Genomic DNA, 13,595 nt, shown 5'->3' on the forward strand with positions numbered 1-13,595 from the left:
CCACTGTTTAGTGTCCGCGAATTTGTAGACCAGAGGATGCCGTTTAAACCCCCCCTCCTCCCCCCTCTGCCCTCACCCTCCAAGGTCGCACTAAGACAAGTGAGACTGATTGTGCTGGTTATTTTATGTCACGAGCCCACTGATTGATCGCATCGATAAATTTCGCGGCCTATTGATTAGGGCTTAATCTATAGGTCCATGCCTCTTGGTGCTACAATCATTGGCGACTCCTCATCTCTCTCTCTCTCTCTCCGTCTCTCTCTCGAGCAGCAGCCTTTTTTTTTTTCCTTGGCTCGGAGCCACACTCGCCCTGCCGCGCCAGGCTGTAATTATCCCCGGTGAGGCCGCGCTAACGCAGCGTGGCGCGCCTGTGGGGAACCGGTTAGCCCTACAACACCGGTGGGGGCGCGTGACTGTGCCTGGCAGCGCGCGCGTGGCGTCTATCATAGCTATTGCAAGCCCTTACATGAACAGAATTAAAACAACTGACGCACGCACTGGAAAGTCACCTTTGCTATCATTACGAAGATGAATCTGAACAAAGCAGAATCAGGATTAAAGCGCGCGCACACACACATACACAGTTTTGTTTTGTTTTTCTCCCCCCCCCCATAAGGTTTTACAAGCCTCTACATCTACTGCGCACATACCCGCGCGCCTGTACGTGCTTTTGAGCGTTCAGGCAAGTTTCTCTGTGTGTGAGTTGCAGTAAGCGATCCATAACGATCTGCAGGTGGATTGTGCTGATTAGTACCGGCTGCTGTGGACTGAGCTGCGTGCAAAGAGCTTCCTGCAATCTGAGCCTGCCGACCGAAAGTGTGTGTGTGCGTGTCTGCGAGTGTGCAACGTTGTGCTCGCATGTGTGTCAGCAGACAGCCTTTTAAATAAAAAAAAATGTGTCGGGACTGTGTGGTTTTGTGTGTTTTTAGGCATATCGGACAAAATATACTGAAGATGTGTTTGTGTGTGTTTGTTTGGATGCCATGCGAACTGCGTGTGTGTGTGTGTGTGTGTGTGTGTGTGTGTGTGTGTGTGTGTGTGTGTGTGTGTGTTTGCCAGAGCGCTGCTTCAGTGTCTGATTGCAACAGCAGATGGCTGGATCACTGTGACCTCCCAGAGTGCGGTACTTTCTATGTGTGTGTATGTGTGTGCGTTCACGCTGTTTTAGTTTTTACAAGACACACACCTTTACGCATGAATCCCTGACAAGACATAAAATGACAGCAAAAGGAAGGGATCGCAGTTTTCAGCACGTTTTTTAGTCACCATTATCCCGTATGAGCTTTTTTTCAAAGGCACACGCTGTTCTCAGGCAGGCTTCAAACCACAAAGTTCACACACAGCCATAAAAGCGCAGCCATAAAAAAAAAAAAAGGTCTGCACTGGCTCTCCAGACCCGTTTTTGAGTTTTCTCCTCAGTTGCTCGGCTAAGATGTTGTTGGGGTTTTTTTTTCTTTTCTGAAGCTGTGTGTTTTTGTGTTGAGCGCCAGAAATTTGGTTTGCCCTGCGGTTTCGCGGAGTAATATTCATCTTAATCCAGTTTTCCAGTGAGTGATGGAGGAAGACGCTCGGCTTCAGCGTCTGCGAGTCAGAACAGGAGGGAGGGGAAATGAGGAGACACCTGTTGTGTGCCTGATTTCTCTCTCCCACCTCTCTGACCTTTCAACGTGATCAGAGACGTCATATTGACAAGATCCTGGCTATTTTCAGCATGTGTTCCCAAGAGCTCTTTTTAGGTGGAGTTTGTGGTTTGTGTGGAAACTGTCAGATACTAGAATGGACTATATGGAGGCCAAAGAAAAGGGATTTCCCAACTGACATTTCTGAAAATGAGTACATGAAATTCTTACAAAGATCAGTATTTGACACTAACATACAACAAATGCTTTGGCACAAATGAGATGGTTGCCATGCTGGTTCCCATCTACTAAAATCTGGGCAGCAGAAGTAATTGGGACATATGGTCCATTGTGGGTCAATGTGTTGGTCATGACTCTCACATTGCCAATGCCAAAGATGGTGGTGCACATCCTGGGGAAATAGATGGATTGATCTTTTTGACAAAAATAAGTTTTTAGCCGTAAATGACGCTGTAGTTTGGCTTCTGAATGTACAATGCTGTTAATATGCAGTTCTAAAATGCAGTAGTTTTGATTCATGCCAGTGTAAACATTTAAAATATGGTTTTAAATAGTCACTTTCTCCCATTTCATCTCAACCTTTTTTAATCTTAAATTCAGAAATAAGTCCGAGTTTTTATTTGGACCAAATAGCCTCTATCTCTTTGCATACCTGATCTCTTGTAAACGTTTCACCGTATTGCAGTCTCTTTTGCATGCAGATACACAAATATGTGAGACATGACGCAAAAAACCAAACCAACTACCTCATCAGCTGCTTTCCAGATCCATTTATCTGCTGTATTTTCTTCCAGGTGTGGTGCTGGGTGACAGGTAGGGACTGCAGGCAGGCCACCTTAGCGCCTGGATGTTTTCACTGCAGAGCTGTGCTCTTTGAATCCATGAATGCGGTAGGAGCGATTCCCTCTGGATGGCACAATATTTTGCCCCAATATGCTTATACTGATGGGGACTTCACCCATGTGCAACTTCCCCATGCCATATGCACTAAATGAACCCACACACTATCACAGAGGCTGGGTGTGCTGTTAAACCATATACCTATATTCTACCAAGAATTTAAAATTTTGATCTTTAAACCTCAAGACAGTTTTCTGCTTTGCCTCATTCAGTCAAGTCTTTAATGAACACTTGCAGAGTATGGAAGGATTTCTCCAACTTGATGATAAAAATGTCTTTTTTGCAACCCTGATGTCTATGAATATTTTAGGCCGTTGTTCAAAATTTGCATATATGCATAATATAATATGTTTATCTCTGCAGCCACAAGGTCTGTTTGAATACTTTTGGAGTAACTGCATTGTGTTAAACACTCTATGTTTTCCAGTACAGGTTTTGGGAAGGGCTGCTCTTCTCAATACATATTAATACCACATCTATCCGCTGTTGCCTTCCTAATCCCAAAATAAAGAGTCATAAGAATAGACAATCCTATGTGTAACACACCTTTCAATCTGACCTCTTCATGCCCTGCAAAGTATCAGTAGAATAACAGACTTTGACCACAATAACTCGCTTAAAGGATCATCTGTATGTTTTATCTTTTTGTCTTTGCAGAGATTTTGTTTTCTCAGCTTGTTTTTCCAGATAGATAAAACCTTCTGTTTTTGTTGAGACTGCCTTTTGAAGGAAAACTTAACTGGACTCAGTAGCAACTTGCTGCAAGCTTTAATATTCTTGTTCCTGTAGCATCATCATGATTACATGATTTGTCTGTTGTATTGGTGTCAACAGCAGAGTAGGATCAGTAACTTGCATGTTTGTAAGTGGATGCCACAGTTCTTTGTCAGGTGATGTCTGCAGGCAATTCTCTGTTGTTGTTTTTTCGCTGTTGTTTGTTTTCTGCAACATCCCTCTGCAATGGAGCCTCTGCTGCATCGATAGACAGCTGCATTGAAATGCCCTTTTTTCTAAGAGAGCTAAACTTCCTCTGAATGCAGTCTGATCAGATAAGAAGAGCATAGTCTCAATCCACTATTTTCTTTTAGGTCTCTGAAAGCAAACGAGAACAACCTTGTATATTGTATGTGGTCATAAATAGGCTGAGCAGAGGTTTAACCTGCTGAGACTCAGATGGTGTCTGTTTCACACCTATCCAGATGTTGGTTCAAATGCATATTATCGTGTCTTGGCCAAAGCGTGCAAATTTTTGCTTCATATTATTAAAACATTTCAGTTTCTGTGAAAATAATCAGCATCAGTTCACATTGTGGATGTGTTTTGTTTTTTTTTCTATACAAACACTACTTTTGGGACAAGTTAAGTGTGATCATAGCTTCTGAGGTTTTGTGGTTTAGCATTTGTGACCATAGTGTTAAAGGGCACATTCACATCAGCTTTTTTGATTCAAATCCATGTCTGTTTGCTCAGAAAGCACGCTTTGTATGGGAAGCTGTGAATAAACCATATGAATTCTGATTTGGACCAAAGAAATGAACTCGGTCCACCTACAAATGCAGGTCTCGGCCCGTTTCAAACGGACCAAATACAGGAAGCGGACTACAAAAAAAAAGTCACTCCCTGCATTTGAGGTAGCATTGCATTGTGGGTAAATATATAGCAATAGCGTTAAGAGTCTTCTGCCTCGTCTGTTGTTCATACTGCGGTCATTGTTGCAGCGTATTTCTGCAGGATACTTGCATAAGACAAAATAAAAGTCCCAAAAGTGTGATAGTTTCCTGCTTCACGTTTAACTGGCAAGTGAAGTTTTCTTCTTCATGTGGGTCTTGTTCTCTCTCTTGCTAAATACTAGTGCAGCGCCTCCTTTGGTGGGAATGGGGAGATATTATAGTAAAGGTTTTGCACGTTTGACCAAAGTGCGGTGTGAACATGATCTCGGTGCGCATGGATACACCACCCTACAACTGAGCCGAGTGTCCCAATCGCACCTGGTCTAGCAGACTATCCGGATGTGAATGCACCCTAAATTAGCTAAGAGAGGTGAGAATGGTGACGTACACACACACACACACATATATATATGTATATACATACATATATATATATATATATATATATATATATATATATATATATATATATATATATATATATATATATATATATATATATATATATATATATATATATATATATATATATATATTATTTGCACCAGTACGTAAAAAAAGTTTAACTTTTGTTCAACATGAATATTTCCCCCCAGCTACCTTTTCTTTTGATTTTAGCAAGAGAGGAAGCCCTTCTTTCAATTTCTCTGGCCTCTTAATCCAAAATTTTGGACAGTTTGGCCTTCAAGGTGAGCTTAGCTTTTAAACGCATCCATATGTGAGCGCTCTGTGAGCTTTGTGTTTATTTGTGTATGACTGTCTGGTTTAACTCCCACTTTCAACAGCTGCAGCAAATACAGCCAGACCTTCCATTGCCAAGTCTCCCTCTCACTCCTACTCTTGCTTCTGTCCGTCTGTCTGCTAGCTTTTCTCTCTGCATCCCCCTCTTCTCCACACACACACACACTCTCAGGCACATGATGCACACACCTCAGGCTTGATATTCATAGCCTCCTCCTCCTTTACTTGACATGGGAGCCTTAACAGATGTGCCCCAGCCTTGAGCTGCCTCCCCCTCCATCCCCCACTTTCTCTCTCTCTCTCTCTCTCTCTCTCCGTCTCGGCTGCCCCGTGTTTCACAGATTTATCTTATCTCTTGTCTCGGAATAAAAGCTAAACCGACATTTCATTTTAATACATCCTCAAATGACGAAACAAAAGAAATGTGGACGATGTTGGAAAGTGGAATGATGTGTGATGATTACAGAGTTTAACTTAATTAGGTTTTTCATAGTAAACAACTTTGTTGCCTATTATTTCATTATTCACACACAAACACACACACACACACACACACACACCAAAAAATACTATTTGCACCAACATTTATTGTATGCTAAACTTAAAGCTGGGTCGTTATCTTTCATACTGAAAGATAAAATATATGACTGCATCTTCTTGCATGACATCATTTCCATTTTTTGGTCAGATTTCCATTTTATCTTTACTGCTCCTATTATTGCTGCGTTTTCCGCCTGATGTCTGCATGAAACCTCGCCTATTCCTGTTTTGGAGTTTCAGCGGAGCCTCTCTCTGTGTGTGTGTGTGTGCGCGCGTGTGTTTTTGTGTGTCTCCGTTTATGTTTGCGCGCGCAGCCCAGTGCCGTGCGCTGGAGGCTTATGGTAATTGCGGTCTCCCGACTGGCCTTCTGGGTAGAGTCTGCGCGAGTGGGAGTGGAGCGAGTCGCTCGGTCTCGGCAGCGTTCATCCATTCTGTGCGGCACTCCCCGTACAGCTCCGTGCGTCCTCGGTGCAAACCGAGGGGCTCCGACCGGGCTGTTTTCTGCGATTCTGGAAAGAAAGAAAAAAACAAAAAGCGGAACGAAAAGCTTACACGGAATAACCTTCAGCGAAAGCCTCCGACACACGGACTCGGCTGTTTAGAGAGGACATGGAGTGACGAAGAGCGGGAGAAAGGGGCTTTTTCCGAGGACGGCGTGCTCCGTTGAAACCCAACATGGCGCTGCTGCGAGGTACGGCCGAGCTGAATTAATTTCTCCGCGAATCCGCCAACCTCGCCACCTGTATCCTTTGAGGGTCAAACGGCGCATTGCATTCTGACTTGTAGGACCTTGGCGGATTTTTCTTTTGTGGATATCCCCCCATATCTTTTACTCTTTACGGCGCAAGATCTTTTTTTTTTTTGTTGGTGTGTGGAAACGCAAGTGACATTTTTTGCTTCAAAAAGTCTGTTTAAATTCCTTGGAATGGATGAGAGTTGTCTGTAGACAGTAAAACCCAAGCCCAAGAGGCTTATATCGAAGATTTCTTTCGTTTCGTGACAAGTGGATAACCTGTTAGACACTTTAAGTTTCCCCCCCCCCCCCCCCCCCCTGCCCGGGATCGTCTGTCTCCAGCAGACAGGACCGTAACCGGGCCAGTCTACGTACGCACCGATCGCTGCCCTCCGAGTTAACTAGCCAAAACAAAAAAAAAAAAAAAAAAAAAAAAAAACAGGAAAAAGGCGTGAGTCGGACTACGGCTGGAACTGACACCAATTAATCAGGTGAGAAAATCAATGACAAATCAAATGTTTCCATCAACATGTGTCTTTGGGGATGTGAAATCCCCTAACCGAGGACAGAAAACGTGCCGCGAGTTGCTCTTTAATGGTAGACTACCTTCTGAGATGTTTCTAAATGAGCCAGTCATTTCATGTGATGTTTGGATCCAAACAGCAGTCCTCTTGTGAGCTTGAATCTGATCGTGATAGTCTGGTGCGGTGCGCAGAGACTGGAGAGAGGATCGGCCACTTCTAAGAATAGCGCATAGGGTGGTCTTTGTGCGTTTCGGCGGGGCAGTGGCATGTGGTTGATAAATAACACGCGCGCGCTCGCACACGCGTGCATGCGTAAAACGAGCCCACAGCGAGTTTGGTGTTTCTCTCTCTCTCTCTCTCTCTCTTTTTCTTCTGAACAACTGTCCTGTCAACCGGACGGAGGTGAGAAGGACGTCCTGGAAGATGAGCGAACTTGAAAGTGACGCCGTCCTCGCTTGTGACTATTCAAGGCTTTTCGCACCCTGTGGTGTGATGGAAGAGTGTGCGAGTGCCTTGTGGGGCGAGAATTGGAGTGTGTATGGACGCGTGTGCGTGCGCGCACACGGAGCTTCTGCGCTAAAAAACAAGGTTACGGAATTGAGCCTCGCCCTTAAACCAAAGGCGAGCGTGCGGTGATCCGTTGACACAGTTCAGTTGGAGGGCATCCCCGCGATGAGTGCGTGCTGCTGTGACAGCTGAATGTTTGCGTACGTGGATTCCAGAGAGGAGGAGGTGTTTTTCTTTCTTTTTTCTTTTTTTTTCTTTTTTTTCTTTTTTTTTTTTTTTTAGTGGCGGTGGGGAGGTTGGTGTTTGTACAGAGTGGACGTTGATCAGTCGTCTCGTGGGTCCCGGAGGGGATGGCGGGTGAAGGTGTGGAGGAGAAGGGGGGAGGGTTTAGGACTGCATCGCTCACCTTCCTGTATAGCTGATGGAAACACTTTGGCTTTGTGTCATCTCTCTGTCTCGTGTCTTGCAGGTGTTCTCGGATATGACTTTGCACTACAGTGTGTTGTTCCACTCTTGCACGCAGTCTTATTCTGAGTCTACTCGCTGCTTTGCGCACCAAGGATCAGTGTAGCGCCACAGCCCCCCCTCCCCCCCTTTATATAAAAGACGTGGTGTGAACCACATCTTATAAAGTTTGTCTAATTGAAATGAGCGCTGCAAGGCGTGTTGGATGTGTTCCAAACAGTCATAAAAGATTCTCTAAAGCTCCTCTGCGGACACTGTTTTCACGACCAGAAGATTTCCTACACATTTCCTAAAATGACTTAATCAGCTCCCTCCAGTGTCACCCCCCCCCCCCTGGAGCCACACAGGGCACTAATTAGGAGGACGCTCTTCCCAGGACGATCGATACGCCTCATATTGGCTGGCTCCAGCTCATTGACGAGCTTAGCGAGGGAAGCGGCTACTCAGAGACCACTTCAGCTCCCAGTAGCCAATCCGTGCAGGAATAGACAGTGCAAGATCGCAAACGTATGCACGGCTGACTGCGCGAGCAGATTGGAGGAACAGGACGTCGTGTTGGGACGTTTCGGAGGAACGGAGCAAAGGGGGGGAGAGATTAGCGGTGGGGGTGGAGGCTGCTTTATAGGCTTTGATGCAAAATGAGAGCTTTGTTGCACTTGGATTAGGCGGCGGTATTAATTAGCAAGGCGAGGGAAAGGGCACCTGGAAAGCATCTGAAGTTAGATGACATTTTTGAGGCGATTAAAGGAACCATCGGACAAGTTGGACTCTGGATGACAAATCTTGTATTTACTGTAAATGGCACAAGAAAAAAATTCCATTCTTTCAGTGTCCTCCAGCTTGTAAAACTTAAACCTCTAGTCTGGGTCTTTCTTGCTACAGTGATGTTTTTAAACTTTTTAAAAATATTTTTTTTCTTTTATGTTGGTTATTTTGCAGCACCTAAACTTGTATTTCAACAAGCAACAAGCTGATGGCTGCACGTTTTTCAGTAATCTTTCATTAAAGGACTTTTCTCTTAAAATGCATGCTGTCCAGGACACGTCAGACTGCTTATTTTCATTTTGTGCGGGTATAAAGTTTATTTTTGGTACAACCATCTGACTGTTTTGTGCATCATTTTCCCCTACTGTGCGCTGTAAAGTTGGTGAAGAACTTATCTGTTTTCCAAGTGTTGGAGCACGGAAATGGAAGGCTTCTTCCCATTCTGCCCGTTTTGTTTTCCAACTTTAAGAGGACTTAACACTTCCTCCACTTGTGTTTCAATGCCAGAACCTACTAGTTAAAATGTAAGCGGGTGTTCTAGTATTTTTTCCAACAAGTTTGTAGCTTCAAGACAAAAACATGACATGATATCGGTTCTGGGAGTGGGTATTGAAAAAACTGCACAGCTGAGAAGCCACGCTTTTTACAGCAGTCGACAGATGTTAAGGGTTCTTGCTTGTTAATGGTTAAAAAAAACTGAAGCACCAGCTCCGGGCCTGCTGGGGCTTATTGTCATGCTGAGTGATGTGTGACAGTGGTTGTGTCAGCGTGGGGCTCCGTAGGGCGGGTAGAGGACCTGCTGCGCTTAAGAGAAAAGGAGCGTCCACATTGCCTCCATTTTAAACCCATTAGCCTCCTGTTTGTCCCTATTTTCTAATCTGGAATCAATAGGGAACACGCGGGGAATATTACGCAGAAAGAGACGGAGCATGTCAATGCAATCACGGGACCACTTTTACTTATCAAACCAAAATGCACTAGAAGGGGAAACAGGCGAGGAAATGTGTATAATTCGTAAAAAAGAAACGCCGGTGTTGTTTTTAGATCCAGAAAGAGGCTCAAGAGCTGTTTTATTGTTGTCGCGCTTGCTTTTTTCCCTCTTTTTTTTTTTTTTTTTTTTCTGGTCTGGGTATAAAACTGTCTGATAGCTGCCGGCGCTGCATTCGCTGCTGAGGCGAGATGCGTGTGAACAAAAGCTGAGGCGCGACACAGAGCCGCGGAGAGATCGGTTTTCCAGGCGCTGCGCAGGTCCCGGAGGAGACGTCACGGTTTGATTGAAGCTATGCTCCGTGTTGGCCCCCCGGGAGCTTGCGATGAAACGGGAGAGCCCCCCCTCCCTCTTTCCCTCCCTCCCCTCCCCTTCTCTCTCTCTCTCTCTCTCTCAGCGCTCTACAAAGCTTTTTGTTTCGACGAAGTCCCGAGCGCACGGGTCACTTCCCCGCAGAGGTGTGCGCGCACACACTCTCACACACAAACCCAGTCTATCACCCGTGCCTATAGGACGAGCAGGACGCCGCCACACTGATTATTATCCACTCCTGCAACCGCTTGGCATTTTTAATCCTGATGTTTGGTCACCCTCCGGAGTTTTTAAGACATTAAGTTGTCCCACCAAAGCGTTATCTCCAGAAACAACATCTGGCAGGATTCAGATATACCCCGCCAGAAGCAGTGATTTGGTTTGAAACGAATACAGGGATCTATAAATAAAATCTAAATCTCACCACGATGGCTCTCAGCTTTGCTGACCTCGCTGTGGCCTATCGGAAGATTGATCTGGCAGCAGAGCGCTGATGACACACCTCTCCTCCCATCCTCTGCGTCTGTGCAGGCACGGTCTTGATCAAGCCGCCCTCGTTTGTTTTTAGACGTCGGTGCCTCGGGCATCTCTGACGAAATCCCACAGACTCTTGGCAGCGCAGCAGGGTAATAGCTGGAAGAGTTTATTACGCCATAGCCTTCAAAGCTGGAGTGCGTTATCTGTTCGGATGGGGTTAAGGTTGACTCCACAGCTTTTATATGCACTATAGGGTCCTTAAAGTCAGTGTGGTTGAATATATTTTGGTGGTTAGAGATCATAAATGTCAGAAGTATTATATATGTGGGAAAGATTTGCCAACCTTTTTATAGTTGTTGCTGCTTTTCATTTTTGGAAAATGCCCCACAAATTAAGACGGTCTATACGTCATTATCAGGTGTTTCAGACCGCCAGCATCACGAATCCATTTTATCAGGAATGTCCAACACATGAGAGCAATGCCAGTGTGCCAGAACCGTCCAAAAAAGCTGCGGAAAACGCGGACCGACTCGTGCATGCGCATCACTATTACAATCGGGTCCTTTGGTGGCATAAAAGGCCATTTAGTCCTCATTTGGCCCGGGATGAATAGAGTCAGTTCAGCAGTCGCCGCATGGGCCCCAGTGACAGCACGGGGGGAGGGAGAGAGGGGGTGCCTGCGTGTGGATGTGGAGAGGGGGGGTTCACAATGTCGCCGTTGTTGACGACCGTGCTGCCGAGAGGGGGAATTGAACCGTGCACCGACTTGCATGCGGCTGTGTAGCGGCCTAGGAGGACGCAGGGGCCCCTTGTTTACAACTCGGCCGCTAATAATGTGACAGCTGAAGGGCTGCCGCCATCTCCTTCCAGCTCTGCTCCAGCGGCATCAGCGCGCGCTCTCTCTGCTTCCCAGTGCAAGCATACACGGTGTCTCCATACCCCCCTATCTCTGCCGCGCCCCCCCCCCCCCCCCCACTTGTTTCGTTCTAAATCTAAAACACTGCGAAACAGCGTGCCAACTCTTCACAGGGTCTTCATTGTGATGATCAATTGGACCATTTGGCACGCGTCAGCCTGATAATCAATAACAATTAAAATTGCGCTGGCGTACTCTTCCTCGCTTTTTTCTCATTATGATGCTGGGGTGTTGATGCTGGGAGAGCTTGGCCTAAGGCAGAATAGTTTGCTGCCTGCACTTTTTTTTTTTTTTTTTTTTTTTTATAACCCCACTCACTTCGCGTATTTCTCTCAGATTTGTTTCCACTGATTCCTGTTTTGTTCACCTGCGCGGAATTCCTGTCGTTTGAGGGGCCGCGCGCACACGTGAAGTTTGTGTGTCTGTGTGTGTGTGTGTGTGTGTGTCTGTGCCTGTGAGAGAGCCCGCATTTAATCCATGTTTATCCTTACCCCACCCCCGTCGCTGCGGAGATTACCCTGCGTCACACAGCATTTTTTATTTTTTTTTAGAGCTGATCGGAGCTCTGCGCTTCAGAGAGCTGGTCTGGCAAAGCTCCAGGGACAAAGAGCGCGAGGGCGCTTACAGCCGACACACACAGACCTACATTCTCCGGAGTGTTCTTGGTGAACTTGAAAAAGGGGGTAACGGAAGGATAAGATGATAAAACAAGCGCTTGTTGATATATATATTTTTTTATTTTCTTGTGTCTCAGCCATCAAGCAGCTGGAAAGTGTGAGGAGGCTTTTAATAGTGACACCACACTAAGTTCTTGCCACCAAAGTGTCTCAAACCACCTTCTTCAGAGGGTAGAGGGGCCTCAGTGGTGGAGGAGAGGATGAGCGTGGCCGGTGTTTGTTTTCATTTGCACACCGCGGGTCACTAAGAGTTCAAGTCGCTGTCATCATGGAGCAGAAAACAAAGGAAAAGAGGGGAGAAACTGGTTGGTTTCTCTCTCTTCTTGTTAGCCCATCCATACTGTGCCCTTGTTTAGGCCTCATCATCTTAAACGAGAAACATTGCAGAGATACAAACCCAGCTCCTGTAAGGAAAAAAAAAAGGGGAAGAAAAAATGGTGGTTTTGGGTTTAATCATGCGAGTCGGAGCTGCGCTTAGTGGTCTGCTTTTTAAACGCGGCACCAACCGCTGCGCTCCCCCAGATATCCCCCCTCCCCACCTCACCCTCCCCGCCTGCTGCTGCTGCCGCCGACCACAGTGATGGATTGGACGGCCGTCGGGAGTTGTTTGTTGCACAAACTATTCTTAGCTGCGGGGATGGGCGTCAACACGCTGCCTTTTCCTCCTTTCCTATCTCCTGCCTCTTTTCCTCTCTGTCCTTCCACTCATGTTTTAATATTATGTCCAGATTTGGTTACCCCCACCACCCCCACCCCCACCCCGAAAATTCTCGCCAGACTCACTGGCTTCTCGTGCAAGGCTGTTAGATATTTGATACCCTGCAGGCCTGCTTTTCATCTGCTCCATAGATTATTGATGTGAACGTTAGATGAGCACGAACGCCTCAGATATACCTAAAATTTAAAACGTGAGTCTATACAAGCCTTTTAAAGACCAAGATGATTCGTTTTAGTATTTGTGCAATAATAATGTGATAATTCATTTTGGTGACAAATGACTTTCGCTCATGCGTGTTGGTGCTTTTTACGCGTATAAGCACTTCAGAGCCTGCAGAAGTAGGATCTGACTTGCTCACTATAGACGTTAAGTCATGCTGCGCTACCAGGTGCTCTTGACCTCCAACTCCTCATTGTTTCAAAATACATGTTTTGATAAGAAACTAGAAGACTGGAAGACTAGGACAAGGTGCAAACTGGTTGCAAAAACACCCCACAAAGACCAAAAGTGTTTTTAGATGTTGTTGAGCAAATCATTTCCTCTCAATCTCGATTTCTACCCTGCTGTTTTTCTTATTTCAGGAGAATTAGTTAACTATTTTTGTGTCAAAAGTGCTTTATTGGTCTGGTTGACTGTGGGTTGAGGTTGAACAGAAGGTATCTGCGCTCGATTCTTCATGTGTCAGTGTACACGGTGGCGCTCCACGCAGTACGCAGGAAATGGGAGATATGTGGTTTCTCAATACTGTCTGCTCTTTAGTAGGTGAAACGCACACGTGGCCCACACACACATGTTCGTTGCGCTTTTCCGCGCGCACGCACACCATTTCTGTTCCGTCACGCGGATGTTGTTGAATTCAGGACTGCCGGCCGCGGGGGAGCTGTGACCGTGAGAAGGAGGAGGAGGGAGAGGGCTGGAAATGCTGAGACTGGGAGAAGCCGTGTGGAGGGGAGGGGTGGGCTCTCGGCAGGCTGATTAATGTGCCCCGGGTCACGGCAATAAAAGTGGCGTGCCAGCGGCGC

General features: G+C 46.0%; 1 protein-coding gene across 3 annotated transcripts in view; it reads left to right on the top strand.

Annotated features, from left to right (window-relative positions):
- The first annotated feature begins 5,893 nt into the window (after positions 1 to 5,893).
- The window catches only part of bcor (BCL6 corepressor), a 30,211-nt gene continuing 22,509 nt past the window's right edge, over positions 5,894 to 13,595 (top strand). For all 3 annotated transcript variants that reach the window (XM_079253973.1, XM_079253972.1, XM_079253974.1), the window contains exon 1: positions 5,894 to 6,715. The gene's annotated coding sequence lies outside the window, so the exon portion shown is untranslated. The remainder of the gene's footprint in view (positions 6,716 to 13,595) is intronic.

Source organism: Telmatherina bonti (genome assembly GCF_933228915.1).
Source record: "Telmatherina bonti genome assembly, chromosome: 15".
NCBI lineage: Eukaryota > Metazoa > Chordata > Actinopteri > Atheriniformes > Telmatherinidae > Telmatherina > Telmatherina bonti.